The sequence below is a fragment of the Prionailurus viverrinus genome, chromosome C2 (genome assembly GCF_022837055.1).
Source record: "Prionailurus viverrinus isolate Anna chromosome C2, UM_Priviv_1.0, whole genome shotgun sequence".
In the NCBI taxonomy this organism is placed as follows: Eukaryota; Metazoa; Chordata; class Mammalia; order Carnivora; family Felidae; genus Prionailurus; species Prionailurus viverrinus.
The window spans coordinates 8,194,134-8,209,206 of NC_062569.1; positions in this window are offsets into that span (position 1 = coordinate 8,194,134).

Sequence of the window (15,073 nt, forward strand, 5' to 3'; positions counted from 1 at the left end):
GAGAGGGAGACACAGAATCCGAAGCAGGCTCCAGGCTCTGAGCTGCCAGCACAGAGCCGGATGCGGGGCTCGAACTCGCGGACGGTGAGATCATGACCTGAGCTGAAGCAGGATGCCCAACCGACTGAGCCACCCAGGCGCCCCGCCTTTACCCTTTTCACGTATACAGTTTGGTGAGTTTTGACAAATGAATACAGTTGTGTAACCAAGATAAAAAAAATTTCCATCACCCTCAGCACAGGGAGAAATTTAAATGTTTGTGGGATGTTGGAGATATTTCTTTATTTTCTTCCTTTGTGCAATACACAGAAGTCAGGAGAAGAAAAGGCAGAAACCAAACGTATCTTCCCAGCTGTAGTTAGAGGTTCCAGAATATGCAAAGATCCCTCACCTAGAATCACCATTAAGAAAAGCAGTCAAAATGTAGGAAAATGATAATTACTGGTTTCTTTGCCATATTTCTCTCTCCTACACACAAAATTATATATATATATATTTATAGTATATATGTTATTAATATTTAATTTATGGTAAATGTAATATATATATAACATCCATTCTATTTCCCGCAAACACCATTAAACAGGGCCTCACGGCTTCTCGGAAGATTATAGCATGGAAGGGTGGGGGTGAGAGACCTCAAAACTAGCCAAATTTCAGAAAAACAGAACTTCTAAATGTAGTTTGGAAGGGTGGAAGGTAACAGATTATAGATGTTATAAGATGAGAAGAAAGCAAGGCGTGTAGGGAAAATCAGTATCAGCTCTGGGTTGAAAAATGACTTTCGATTCCTCAAGCTAATAGAGTTACGGGTTTCTGACGGTGATGACTGGTATTCTCTCGTCTGTTTCTTCCCTTGTTCATGAATTCCACAGGCACGTAGGGTCTCCCCCATTGTTGCACAAATGTTACTATACAGCTTCCATAGCACTTACTAGGGGCCAAAAGATGAATAACGTGCCATTCTTTTTAATGCTGGGAGCAGTGTTGCCAGGTTGTCTGGCACTTAGTAGGCACTTGTTTTAAGATTTTATTTTTGAGTAACCTGTACACCCCAACGTGGGACTTGAACTCACGACCTTGAGATCAAGAGTCACGTGCTCTTCTGAATAAGCCGGCCAAGCGCCCCAATAGTAGGCACTTGGTGTTTTTTTTTTTAAGTTCATTTATTTTTTTGAGAGAGAGCGTGAGCACATGAGTAGGGGAGGGGCAGAGAGAGAGAGAGAGAGAGAGAGAGAGAGAGAGAATCTCTCCACACTCTGTGCTGGCTCCACACTCTGTGCTGAGCCCCACACAGGGCTCAATCTCACAGACCGTGAGATGATGATCTGAGCTGAAATCCAAGAGTCGAACACTTAACCGACTGAGCCACCCAGGTCCTCCTGTAGGTACTTGTTTCTTGACAAGGGCCATGTGTAGCTCACTGAAAGGACAGATATGTAAAAATAAACTCACATCACTTAAATTCCAACATACGGTTCTTCCAAGAGTTTTGTTTTCTCTGAAGGTGAATTGACTATGTCTAAACGTACTGACTCCCCCTGCCCCCCAAACTTATTATGTTAACATGAGCCTGAGGACTGCCCACTTCCTTTACGAAAGGGATATGGGTGTCATATTACCTGAATCATTTAGTTCTGAGACTTTTACCTTTATCAGTGAGTTGGCTATGTTATTTAGGACTCTTTAAAATGAACAGAAACCTGCAGCGCCTGGATGGCTCTGACTCTTGATTTTGGCTCAGGTCATGATCCCATGGTTTGTGAGTCCAAGCCCCGCATCAGGCTCTGCACTGACAGTGTGGAGCCTGCTTGGGATTCTCTCTCTCCCTCTCTCTGTCTCTCTCTCTCTGTCCCTCCCCTGCTCGCTCGCTCTCTCTCTCAAAAAAAAAAAAAAATAACAAACTTATTTCAATTAGTGTAAGTACACTTAATTATAAGGATTCCTAAATGTATCCTGGCACCAAAGGCAAGAATATGCAGCAGGAGATTTGGACCCTGGAAAACCCAAGCAGGAGCAACAGGCAGTCCCCACTCTTTCTTCACGTCTGATCCCTTCTCCCCTCTTCAGCTCTGCTGTCTCTATCCCCAGGCACACGGCAGAGGTTGCCCCAGACTTCATGTTTACAACTCTATCCTGGGACTAGCCCAAAGAATTTGCCAGACCGTGACAAATCCCTGGGAGAGAGAATCTGATTTGCCCAGTTTAGGTGTGTTCACTTCTCTGGCCAAGAGATTAGGTCACATAGTGTGGATGAGGCTGCTGGGGTCCCACTCTGGTAAGGGGGAGTTAACTGGGCTAATCAGACACCAGAAAGATAGCTTGCTGACTTCTGAGATCACAACCTTTTCTCTTGTTTCCATTGTTCCGGGTCTCCTGGCAACTAAGATAACTGAGGAGAAGCTTCTGGATATTTTTTTCCCAATGCCTGGAAGCTTTTAGGAATTTAGCTTTGACAGCCCCCTTATGGGAAGTGTTGATCGTCCTCCATTAATGTTTCTTGGTTCACAGTGCACTCGCAGTCTGTGCATTCAGATCTTTTTTTTTCTTTTAAATTTTTAAAAAGTGTTTATTTTAAAGAGAGAGAGGGAGACAGCGACAGCAAGAGCAGGGGAGGGACAGAGAGAAGGGGAGACACAGAATCCGAGCCAGGCTCCAGGCTCGGAGCTGTCAGCACAGAGCCTGACGCGGGGCTCGAGCTCACAAACCCTGATTACGTGACCTGAGCCAAAGTCCAACACTTGACCGACTGAGCCACCCAGGCGTCCCTTCAGATCTTTTGTGAATGGCTTGTGACTGGCTAGTCTGGGGTGGAAGAGCTGGTGGGGTTACAGGAAGTGAGGTTGTGGTCCCCTCTGGTTTCCCTACACTCCGTGCGTTTGGGATCAACAGGCACTTCTGGCCCTGGGCTGAGTGAGGCTGAATCGCTATGGCTCGTGGGCTTTTTCCTTTGGGGTCTGTGTGTGTAGCCCACTCAGCAACCGCAAGCCTGGTGCCCTGGTTGGAGCTCTTGTCTGGTTCGACTCTGGTGGTAGTTGTTGGTTTTCCTTGTCTTTCCACAGCCACTCCAACATGGAAGCTGGCTGGTGATAAAAACAATGTGGCTGCCCGGTTTCTCCTTTAGCTACCACTGCCGGGCCTCCACAAGGAATAGACTTCTGGCAGGTTCTCCCTTGCACCTGCCTTAACTGCCCCCGCCACAGCCCTCGTCCCCTGAACGGGAGGTTTCTAAGTAGCACCTTCGGAGAGATCACGTTCTGTACATTCCCTGTCTCCTTTACCCTAACAGAGATCGGGCATGGTGTGGGCGGACCTCCTCCCGCAGTCCGGCCAGTCCAGTCTAAATTGCAACGTACTGGACTGTCCTCAGCGTTTAAAGTGTGAGGTCGGGCTAATTCTCTAGTTTCTGGCCTTCTCCCCAGGTTAGTACTCAAGCATATCAAGTCTTGCCCTGTTCACAAGACCTCAGAGGTTAGAGGGAACAGAGAGGAGCACAGACTTACACACTGTTCATTAATCTTCACCGGTCCAGACCCTGGACTGGGTTCCAGAAATAGTGAGGGCTTAAGAGACTCAAACGGCCGTTGCCCCATATGACGCACACTGCCGGGCAGTGTCTGGCTTTTCGATCACAGTTGCACGTGGGACCCCCAAACATTTGCAAGGTCGTTCCCGGCCTTGCTGCGGCCCCATCTGTGGCCAGCCGCTGAGGCCTGTGCCGGCGGGGTGGCAACGAGACTTCAAGACCGCCGCTAGACCTCTGCAACGCTGCCACCTGCAGCGAGAGGGCGCCGCTGTGCAAACGGGGCGCGGGGGCGTCCAGGACCCGCGCACCACACGGACGGAAACGTCCAGACTTCCTAGAGGGGCAGGAGGGCTCCTCGCTGGTTCCTGGAGACCCCGCGCTCCCCCCGCGGCAGGTGAGCTCGAGTGCGGGCGCGGCGGGACTCAGGGAGCCGATTCACTGTTACGAGGCCCCTCGGCCCTCGGTGGTCTGGGCTGGCCAGCCTTGACCTGGAAGTGCCTGGCCGAGGAGGCCCCTTACCTGCGCCCCGGCCCGCGGAGGGGGCTCCTTCGTCCTCGGGAGCACCTGCCGCGGCCCGTTCCCTGTTGCGCCTGGGTGTTGGCGTCTCCAGCTTCCCGGGGGACCGACCCGGTCAGCGCCCACTGCCACCCAGCTGCGCGCTTGAGCATCTTTTTCCTGCATTGACCCGTGGCCTCGCCGCCACCTGCATTTCGTCCTGTAGCCCTTCTCGGTCCAGGCGCCTTCTGCCTTCTTTCTGTCCAGAGGCTGCGCCTCTTGGTCGTGGTGTCAAAGATGAACAAAGCCGGACAGGTTTTAACCAGTAATAACTATCGCAGGAGAGAAGAGAGCCCAGGGTGACTTGAACTCGGCCTTGGTACGGAAGTGACCGGACCTTTTAAAAGAAGAATGGTGGCGGAGGGGGCGGGAAGGGGTGGCTTAGTATGGCGTCAAGGATGTCATGTGGAGCCCATGAGGGCTTGCCCACCCGGCTCTGAGAAGTTTGGTTCCAGCATTCCCACAGAGCCTGGGAGACAGGCGCCCTATCTTCAAGTGTTGGCTGGAGCAAACAGTACGTTCTTTTGGCAGCCTTAAATTTTCTCAGTCTAAGAGGGGCTAGGGTCATCCTTGGGATGTGACCTTGAGCTGTTAGAGACTATTTTTTGTTGGTCTTTATAGGCTTAGTAGAGAAAGGGCTCGGGGAGCCTGGCTAGAGTTTGGTCAAGGACAGAATCTTTGTCAATGGTCAGGGTCACCGAACACGTTCAGTAAAAACTATTTTCTACTCCAACCCAGGTAGTCACTTAAGCCAGGGTTTTCCTCCACTTGGTTCTGGAGAGTGGGGTGTAGCGGTTAATTTTGAGAAGCCTTGTGCCTTGCCAGCAAGTGGATGGAAAAATAAACTGAAGGAGCAGTTGTCACTGTGGGTGAGGGTAGGGCCAGGCTCCCCTGCAGTGGTAGGACAGTCATTGTTCTAAGAGCCCAAGAGTCCAGGGATGGTGGGGAGAGATGGGCGAGTAGTGCACTTTATGGGCTGCAAGACAGGGGCAGTCTCACCTGGAGGGCTTCTGCTGTCTTAGATCTGAGGCTCTGCCTTTTCCAGAGTCAGAGAGCTGTGCCGGAAGCTGGGAGTCAGCAGCCATGCTCCAGAGAATGTGGTCTTAGAGGTGATCCTGATAGCCTTTCTTGGATCAGCTCTCAGAGAAGTCCGTACAGTACTTAGGTCTGGCCTGGCTTTCCCCTTGCTACGTAGTTCTGGAAGGTGTATATGTGTGTCTATTCACAGGAGGGTGTGTTTGTTTGGGGAAAGCAGTTTGAGGTGAGATGAGATTATCCAGGGAAATATCTGTGATCAGAGAGAGGACGTGATGTTCAGAAGATCCATGTAGATGTGTAAGGTGGGAGCACCTGCCAGTAGAAATTCCTGGGAGCTATAAATTCATATCACTTTTTCTTAACGTTTATTTTTTATTTTTGAGGGCACGCACACAGGCGAGCTGGGAAGGGGCAGAGAGAGGAGAAAGAGGATGCGAAGCGGGCCCTGTGCTGATAGCAGGGAGCCCCATCGGGCTCAAACTCAAGAACCGTGAGATCATGACCTGAGCCGGTTAAATGTTTAACCAACTGAGGCACCTGGCACCCCATAATCCATATCACTTTCAACAAATGAATCTACCAACAGGCAGGAAAACCCTTTTAGGGGACTACGTTCGCTCTGTAAATTGTTTATGTAGAATAGCATAAGTTAAGACCTCTTTGTTCATCCACCAGATATATACTGAGCACCCTGTGTGCAGTGCCATGAACTAGGCTTTGGGAGTACCAGGAGAACAATACTAATAGTTACATAACGTACTGACTGAGCTCTTACTTTGATAGATTCATTCATTTAACCAACATTTATGGAGTTCCTACTTTGTGCCAATGGTCCCCAAAACTGCCTTCTTGGAGCTCTAGGTTCTACTGGGGGACACAGACAACGTATCTGTGAGCGTATAATATGCTATCAGGGAGCGATCCACATTAAAATGGAACGGTAAGGAAGTGACAGTAGTGCATTGAGTGAAGGGCCATGCTATTTGAGCAGAATAGCGTGAGGGAGCAAACCAGGCAGAGGGAACATCAGGGTCCAAAGGTGTGACCTCTCAAACTATTTGAGTTTTTAAGCAACAGAAAGAAGGCGAGTATTTCCTAAGTGCAGTGAGCGAGGCAGGGTAGCTAGAGATGAGGTGAGAAAAAGAGAAGGACAGAGAGGGAAAGGGACAGAGGGAGAGAGGCGAGCCACTTCTTGTGTGGCTTCGATGTTGTGTCCTTGGGCATGGCCTCCTGCACCCAGAGTTGTAAAGGAAGGTCTCACTGAACAGGTGACGTCTGCTCAGAGATCTATGGAAAAGGAAGGACCAGGGGAGAGACCGCCAGGCTGGTAGGAGAGCAGACACAGAAGCCGTGAGGTGGGAGAGAGTTGGATTTGTGTGGAGGAGAGAAAGGAAGCAGGTGACCAGACACAGAGCCCAGGAAGAGCGTCGCGCTGGCTGAAGTTGTAGAAATGCAGAGGCCAGATCTGTAGGACCTTAGCTCATGGGAAAGACTTGGGATTTCATCATACGAGCAACGGTTGGCCACTGAAAGGTTTTTGAGTGTTTCCTGAAGACTTTATGAGATTGCTTGGGCTCCTGGGGGCACCTGCGTGGCTCAGTCAGTTAAGCCTCCAACTCTTCACTTTGACTTCAGGTCATGATCTCACGGTTTCTGAGTTTGAGCCCCGCATCAGGCTCTGCACTGACAGTGTGGTGCCTGCTTGGGATTCTCTCTCTGCCCCTCCCCAGCTCATGCTGACTCTTAAAAATAAATAAAACCTAAAAAAAAAAAAAAAAAAAAAAAAAGTCCGTTGAGGTTTAAGAGGCTAGTTAGGCTATTGCAGGAGACTCTTCAGGAAATGGTTGCTCCCTTGTTATAGGATGTTTTGCTATCTGGGTCCAGCAAATTCCCTTTCTTATTTTCTCAGAATATTTTTAGCTGGTCTTTTCATCTATTCCTCCATATAAATTTCAAAATCCAGATTCTTTTTTTAATTTTTTTTTTTCAACATTTATTTATTTTTGGGACAGAGAGAGACAGAGCATGAACGGGGGAGGGGCAGAGAGAGAGGGAGACACAGAATTGGAAACAGGATCCAGGCTCCGAGCCATCAGCCCAGAGCCTGACGCGGGGCTCGAACTCACGGACCGCGAGATCGTGACCTGGCTGAAGTCGGACGCTTAACCGACTGCGCCACCCAGGCGCCCCCAGATTCTTTTTTTAAAAGTAATTAATTTATTTATTGTTTAATTTACATCCAAGTTAGTTAGCACATAGTGTAACAATGATTTCAGGAGTAGATTTCGTAATGCCCCTTATCCATGTAGCCCATCCCCCCAGACTACCCATTTAGTCTGCCCCTCCAGCAGCCCTCTGTTTGTTCTCTATATTTAAGAGTCTCATATATCAAAATCCAGATTCTTTAGGACTTTGGAATAAAAATGATTTCCATTGGGATTGCCCTGATTTATGGATCAATTTGAGAAATGACAGTTTCATAAAATTAATGCTTCTAATTCAGGAACATTTTTTTTTTAATCATTTGTTCAGGTCTTTTATGTTCTTCAGTGAAGGGGTATGTGTGTGTGTAAACTATACCTCTTGTCCAGTTTCTAATTGATTTGGGGGATATAGTATTCCTTTTTTTTTTTTTTAATGTTTTGTTTATTTTTGAGGGACAGAGCATGGGTGGGGGAGGGGCAGAGAAAAAGAGGGACAGAGGACCCGAAGTGGGCCCTGTGCAACAGAGGGCACAATGCAGGGCTCATACTCACGAACCATGAGATCGTGACCTGAGCTAAAGTCACTCAACTGACTGAGCCACCCAGGTGCCCCAATATAGTATTGATTGTTCTCTTTTTAAAAAAAATTTTTTAATGTTTATTTTTGAGAGAGAGAGAGAGAGAGAGAGAGACAGAGTGTGAGCAGGGGAGGGGAAGAGAGAGAGGGAGACACAGAATCCAAAGCAGCTCCAGGCTCTGAGCTGTCAGCACAGAGCCCGACACGGGGCTCGAACTCACGAACTGTGAGATCATGACCTGAGCCGAAGTCAGACGCCCAACTGACTGAGCCACCCAGGCGCCCCTGGCCATCCAATTTTGACAGCTCATTCCTCCCTCTGTGCCTAGCTCAGAGCTTGAGTAGGAAGCTTTTGTTTCAGGAACCAGTGACCTTGAAGGACAAGGTTGTGTACTTCATCCAGAAGCGATGGGCCAGCCTGATGCCTGCTCCGAAGCCCCTGCCTGAGATTTGATGTTGGAGATTTATGGGACTGTAGCCTCTCTAGGTAAGGCCTCTCTTTCCTCTAGGACTCAGTCTCTGTACTTTGGAGTTTCCTGGTTCCATTCCTCTTGTGTGCTGAGGTGTCTCTCCTCAGTTGTTACTGTTGTTTTAATGTTTCTTTATTTTTGAGAGAGAGAGACAGAGTGCAAGCAAAGAGGGCCAGAGAGAGAGGGAGACACAGAATTCAAAGCAGGCTCCAGGCCCTGAGCTGTCAGCACAGAGCCCAACATGGGGCTTAAACCCACAAACCATGAGATCATGACTTGAACAGAAGTCGGATGCCCAACCGACTGAGCCACCTAGGCGCATTGGTTCTCTTTAGTATTAAAACAGACGTCCCCAACTCCCTAGTTAGAGGCTCTGCTCTGGGAAAAATGGGAAGTGAAAAGTTTCCTGATGCCCTCCTTAAACCTCATCCTTGTTTTCTTGAGAGGACCATCTTGGTCCTCCACTGCCACTCCTCTGTTTTAGCACACACTCAGATAGGGCCCCATAAGTTCAGTTTCTTCCTTAGTAAGACAGTTGGGCTCTTGCTTGTTTTAAAAGTTTATTTATTTTGAGAGAGACAGAGAAAGTGAGCAGGGGAGGAGCAGAGACAGGGGGACAGGATCCAAAGTGGGTTCCACGCCGACAGCAGAGAGCCTGATGTGAGACTTGAACTTGCAAACTGCGAGATCATGACCTGAGCTGAAGTCGGGTGCTCGACTGACTGAGCCACCCAGGTGCCCCTGTTGGGCTCCTTCTTTAGAAGGCTCCTCTTTCCCTAAGGCCCACCTACCTTGTTCTCCTGGGTGGTCAGTTCCCTTTCCACTTGGGAAAGCAGAGGAGGGGCCAGAAGGAGTTCCAGAGTCAGGTCTGATTCCCAGCCCCCTCCTGTTCTGATAGCCCTGCGGGGGCACGGAGAGGTACCACGGGCCCGGACCCCTGGGCACAGGCTGGCAGAAGGGTCCTGAGAGATGTCAGTGCAGGTGAGTAGGAGGACCTGTGAGCTGCCCTCCCTACTCAGTCTCTCCCTTTGTTTTAATCATTTATCACCCAAAGGGGTTTTCTTTCTCAAATGGCTGCTGTGGGGGATGAAAACGGTTACTCTTTTTTTTTTTTTTAAGTTTATTTATTTCGAGACAGAGAAAGAGTATGAGCGGGGAGGGGCAGAGAAAGAGGGAGAGGGAGAATCCCAAGTAGGATCTCTACTGTTAGTGCAGAGCTCGACGCGGGGCTCGAACTCACAAACTATGAGATCATGACCTGAGCCGAAGCCAGACGCTTAACCAGCTGAGCCATCCAGGCGCCCTGACAATAGTCACTCTTAAACAGAAGTGTTGTAGTGGGGCTCCTGGGTGGCTCAGTCAGTTGAGCGTCTGACTTCAGCTCAGGTCATGATCTCGCGGTCCGTGAGTTCGAGCCCCGCGTCGGGCTCTGTGCTGACAGCTCAGAGCCTGGAGCCTGCTTCGGATTCTGCGTCTCCCTCTCTCTCTGCCCCTCCCCTGCTCATGCTCTGTCTGTCTCTGTCTCAAAAATAAATAAAAACAATTAAAAAAACAAACAAACAGAAGTGTTGTAGAACATTTGGCGAAGGCTCACTGGAGCACCAGCCCTGAACTGGAAAGGACAGTCCCCAGGGATGCATGCGTGCGAGAGTTCTGCACATTCTGCCACATATTTGTGTTACCCTCCCCCCCTCTGCCCCCCCATACGTTTTTCTCATGTAATGGGATATGTTAATGTTCTACTCTTTTCAACACAAAGGTGTATTTTAATTGCAATTAGAGGAATATAGTCTTCATGAACTAGCCTGGGGGAACATACGTAACATTATCATTCATTGTTTCTATGAGAACATGTAAGGTCACTAAACGTTGAACGTTTTGAGGCATTCATGGTCATAACTGGGATGGAAATTAGCTTTCTTCATTTGAAAGAAGTCCATTAAGAAAGATTTTTTAAAAATCCAGAGAGTATTTTGTGGCCTTTCCTATTCTTGTCAGTCTATTCCAATTTCTCAAATTATACAGAGTTTTCATATAGCATTTCTCCTTCTAATTCAGCCCTACTATTACCTTGAAGCAGTCCCTTCTCAGGAAGAACCCCATTCTAGGAAGGACTTAAGACTATTTTGGTGAGAAAACTTCCCTCCATCTACTGTGAATTCTCTTTTGGGTTTCTATGTAGCCTGTTAATGACCTTCACAGGGGGATTCAGGGGGCTTTTCTTCCATTTGTTTATAATGGGTATGCAATAGGTAGGATTCAAGAGAAAAATCAAAATTCAAGCTTAGTGCATCCAGATGTAGTTTGAGTCAATCCCAGATCATCTCTAAGAAAAACCATTAAACTGTAGGAAAAAAGACAATGATTTTGATTTCTGGAAATTATATTTATTAGCTGTGTTTTCCTGTAGTGATTAGGAAAAAAAGTTTTTTTTTTTTAAGTTTATTTATTTATTTATTTTGAGAGAGAGAGAGAGAGAGCACAGGCAGGGGAGGCTCAGAGAGAGGAGAGACAGAATCCCAAGCAGGCTCTACACCGTCAGCGCAGAGCCCCATGCAGGGCTCAAACTCAAACTGTGAGGTTGTGACCTGAGCTGAGACCAAGAGTTGGTGGTCACTTGACTGTGCCACCCAGGTGCCCCAGGAAGAAGACTTTTAAGTAGAGAGGATCTTTGGTGCAGCAAGTAGGGGTCCAGGGAAGCTAGGGACGCACCATGTTTTTTCACAGTCTGTAGGAGAGAGGAACCCCTGAAAAACCATTGTGTTGTAGCCATTTAGAGCAGGAGAGAAAAATATGGGATCTCTGGGGTCCTGTTTGGTGGACAGGAATTTGCCCTGCTCATGGCCCATCATATGGGGACAGGAATACTGGGAAGGCTGAGACTCTGTGCCTTGAATTGTTTGTACTAGTCCTTCGTGGGCCGATGGTTTATTTATAAAGAACTTGATTGTGGGAGTAAATTTCAGAAACCTATTCTGCAGTGAGTTAGTGGTTCTTTATCAATGACAAGATAAAACAGAATAAGAGCCCATCTAGAATAATGCGTTAGATATTATACGGGAAAGATAACATCTTTGATGGAGAGAAAAACTGTACAGAAAAACTGTACAGATAAGAAAAAAAAATGTAAATGATTGCCTCTTCAGCACTTGACCGAAAACGATTTTTTTCAGGTACTCAAGGACTAATGGAATTAATTTTGGAAATAGGATTTAAGCTTATAGTCAGAACAGGAACATTGGGTAAATGGTAGCAAAATGAAAGAAGATAAGCTAACTGAGCAGGAAGAAAAGGAATTTCCTTAGAAGAAAGTTCAAGTCCATAAAAGCCAGGCCAGGCAGATATAAAAGGGAGCAGGGAATTCATACATATATATAAAATGTGTGTATATAAAATGTGTGTGTATATATATGTATAATGTATGTAATGTATAATATACATGTATATAAACTGGCCCTGAAGATGTGACTAAACATCATTATTGGAGCATGTGCTCAGCGACAGAAGGAAGAATGAGGAGGACATAGTGTCCAGAAAAGCATGGGTCCACTGTGTTGAAATTGTGAAGACTCACTATGACAGTTGTGCAGCAGGACTGGAAACTTGTGTCCTCTCATACTGTTAGAGTGGGCAGTTAGTTAGGTTCTAACAGGATACTTGGAGGCCAGCTCCAAGGAAGTCATGGCCAGCTATTGGGAAGGTCAGAGGCCTGTCCTGGCACCACTCCACCACAAGCCAGATCAAACCAGACAGACCCAAGATGGCGGATGCCATGACAGGAAACTCCTGATCAAATTAGAAGAAAAAGCTCTAAACACTGCTTCCTTCCCCAGGTAATGAATATTACACCCCTAATTAACAACTGTCAATCAAAGATAGAAACTGAATCCCCTGGGCATGCAACTCTCCCTCTCTCTCTTTCTCTCGCCCACTCTCACATCTTGAGTGTACTTTTCGCTTTAATAAACTTTTCCACTTGTGTCACTTGTCTACTGTGCTGTGTGTCTGTCTTTGAATTCATTCTCATGACAAGACCAAGAACTGTCAGCAACTCCTTCAGGTCTGGCTGGGTCAAGGCCCCAGGGCCTGGGGTCTCCCCAGTTCACCAGGCAACAATACCAAGGAGGGTTTGTGGAAAACCTAGGCTATCATAAAGTCAAAGCAGTGAAAAATAGAAAAGCAACTAGGAATTTTGAAAAAGTTATGCAATATAAGAAATATAATCTTTGTATACATTTGGCTCTGTAGCGAGCACTGTTTACATGGCATAGGGAAAAAGTCTTTCTGAGTTGCTGGAATGAGAGAGAGAGATTGTTGGGTGACATCTGGGCACTGCAATCATTATTGCCACCTGACAGATTCTGGCTGTGTTGCAGGGACCAAAAGGGCCCAGAATGTGTAAACGTTCCTTGACATAGAAGTGCACACATTTGTGTGTAAATTCTGATTAGCTTACCTTGAGTATAAAAGCATGGCTCACAAAAGATGAGTTCCTCCAACACAGAAGGACCCACTTGAGGATCCTCTATGTGTAACTTGAGCTGCATCTGTCTGATACACTGGGTATATACCAAGTTCACCTGGTATGCCAGGACCCGGTAAGGCTCTGCTGAGCTGTGCTGCACCTTCTGCTTTCTGTGGTTACCTTATTTCCAATTGGATTTTGTAAAACTTCGCTAGTTAAATCTTCCCTAACCATATGTAAATGTTGCATGAAGCTTTCTCAGGGCATTTGTCATTTGCTAGCTTATAGCAGTGATAATTTGACATCGTTTCCATCAGTTTCAGATTTCTTTGTCTTTACTTTTTTTGGTATAAATGTTCAGATAAATGGACATTAAATATTCTACATACGCTTTGTAAAATCTTTTTTAAAATAATTTTTTATGTTTATTCATTTTTGAAAGAAAGAGGGAGGACTGGTCCACAAGTAGGGGAGGGGCAGAGAGAGAAAGACACACACACACACACACACACACACACACACACACAGAATGTGAAGCAGACTCCAGAGAGCCCAACGCAGGGCTCCATCTCACGAACTGTGAGATCATGACCTGAGCCTAAGTCAGACACTTAACCGACTGAGCCACCCAGGTGCTCCTTGTAAAGTCTTAAGTGTGTTGTATGTAACGCTTTCCTAAGAAAATGCTAAATGAAGATGTTCACACAGCCATTTTGCAGAGTTATTAATGAAAAAAATGACTTTTTGTGTTACATCAAATGTTGAAATAATTTTGTTTATCTCAATAAAATTTGTGTTCTGGCATAATTTATAATAGAGCTTAGAAATGTATAAAATCTTTCCCACGGAGATTAATAGTATGATAGTTTGACTTACAATAAGTGCCTTGTCTTTTTGTTTTTAAACACATTGCCCTCATAGGGAAGATGCTCTTGTGTTTTTTTTTTAAGTTTATTTTTATTTATTTTGAGAGAGAGAGAGAGAGAGCGAGCGAGCGAGCAGGGGAGGGGCAGAAAGAGGGAGACCAAATTCCCAAGCAGCCTCCGTGCTGTCAGCTCAGAGCCTGATGCAGCGCTCGAACTCACGAACCGTGGGATTATGACCTGAGCCGAATGCTTAACCGACATCAAGCCAGATGGTTAACCGACAGAGCCACCCAGCTGTCCCTGCTCTTGTTTAAAAGTCCTTAATGCAGCCTGGCTGGGTCCAAGGACCCAGCAGGGGTCCCACGGGACCAGCCAAGAGGGTCCTTGGCTTCACCCAGAATGGAAATCAAATGTGAGCCAAGAGAAGATGAGAGCAGAGTTTATTGAAGACCACAGAGACAGAGTATAGATACATAGAGAGTGTCTGGGTGACTCCAAAAGGAAAGGGAAGGAAAATGAGTCTTGGCTTTGCTTGGAGCCTGGCGTTTTTATCGAAGACAGTTGTCTCGTATACCTGTCTTCTTAGTAATCCAGGAACAAAGACGAGTATTGACGTGTCCTCCCTAATTCACTTACACCCTGGAACCAGGGGTCTTGGTGAGTCATTGGTCCTGGAAAACTTTCACATGACTCCACTTGGTTCTTAGATGTCATCTGTTGTGTTGGAAGACGCCAGAGAAATTAAATCCTTGACCTTTACAAGGAGGATGTACATTGTTCTATAATGCCTGCAATAAGGGAGAGATGTAGGTTCTAACAAGAATAGAAGCAGGAAAAGGAGTGAAAAAGCAGCTTTCACGGGGTCTCTTTAGTTTCCCTGTCTCAGCCTGATCCCAGATCCTTTCCCTGATTCCATGTAGCCATGTGATTCTCCTTCCCCCCCCCCCCCCCCCCGCCCCAGGCAGAAATCTGGAAGTGCGTTTTCTCAAACTGGTGAACCATAGATGTCCTTCTTTCAGGGACACCATGCAAAGCTGAAGGGGCAGGAATGATCCACCCATTTCTAGAAAACGGGATTGTCAAAGGATGCATACTGAATCTCTAGGCTCCTCTGCTTGCTCAGCTTCCAGAATGCTCAAATCATTCCTTCTAATCTTGGAAAACAGGGAATGAAGCCAAGGCTGAAGATCACCTGGCTCCTGGGGTCCCAAACAGACCAGGTTCGGCCACTCAATCACTGACAAAACCCACGGACAGCCTCCAAGAAGAGCTTCTTGAGATAGGGTGGAGACACCTGCTTGGATTGCAAATATGTAATGAAGACCCATCACGGAGGCTCTCCTATTGGCAGGTCTATCTGTGCAGGGGGGTA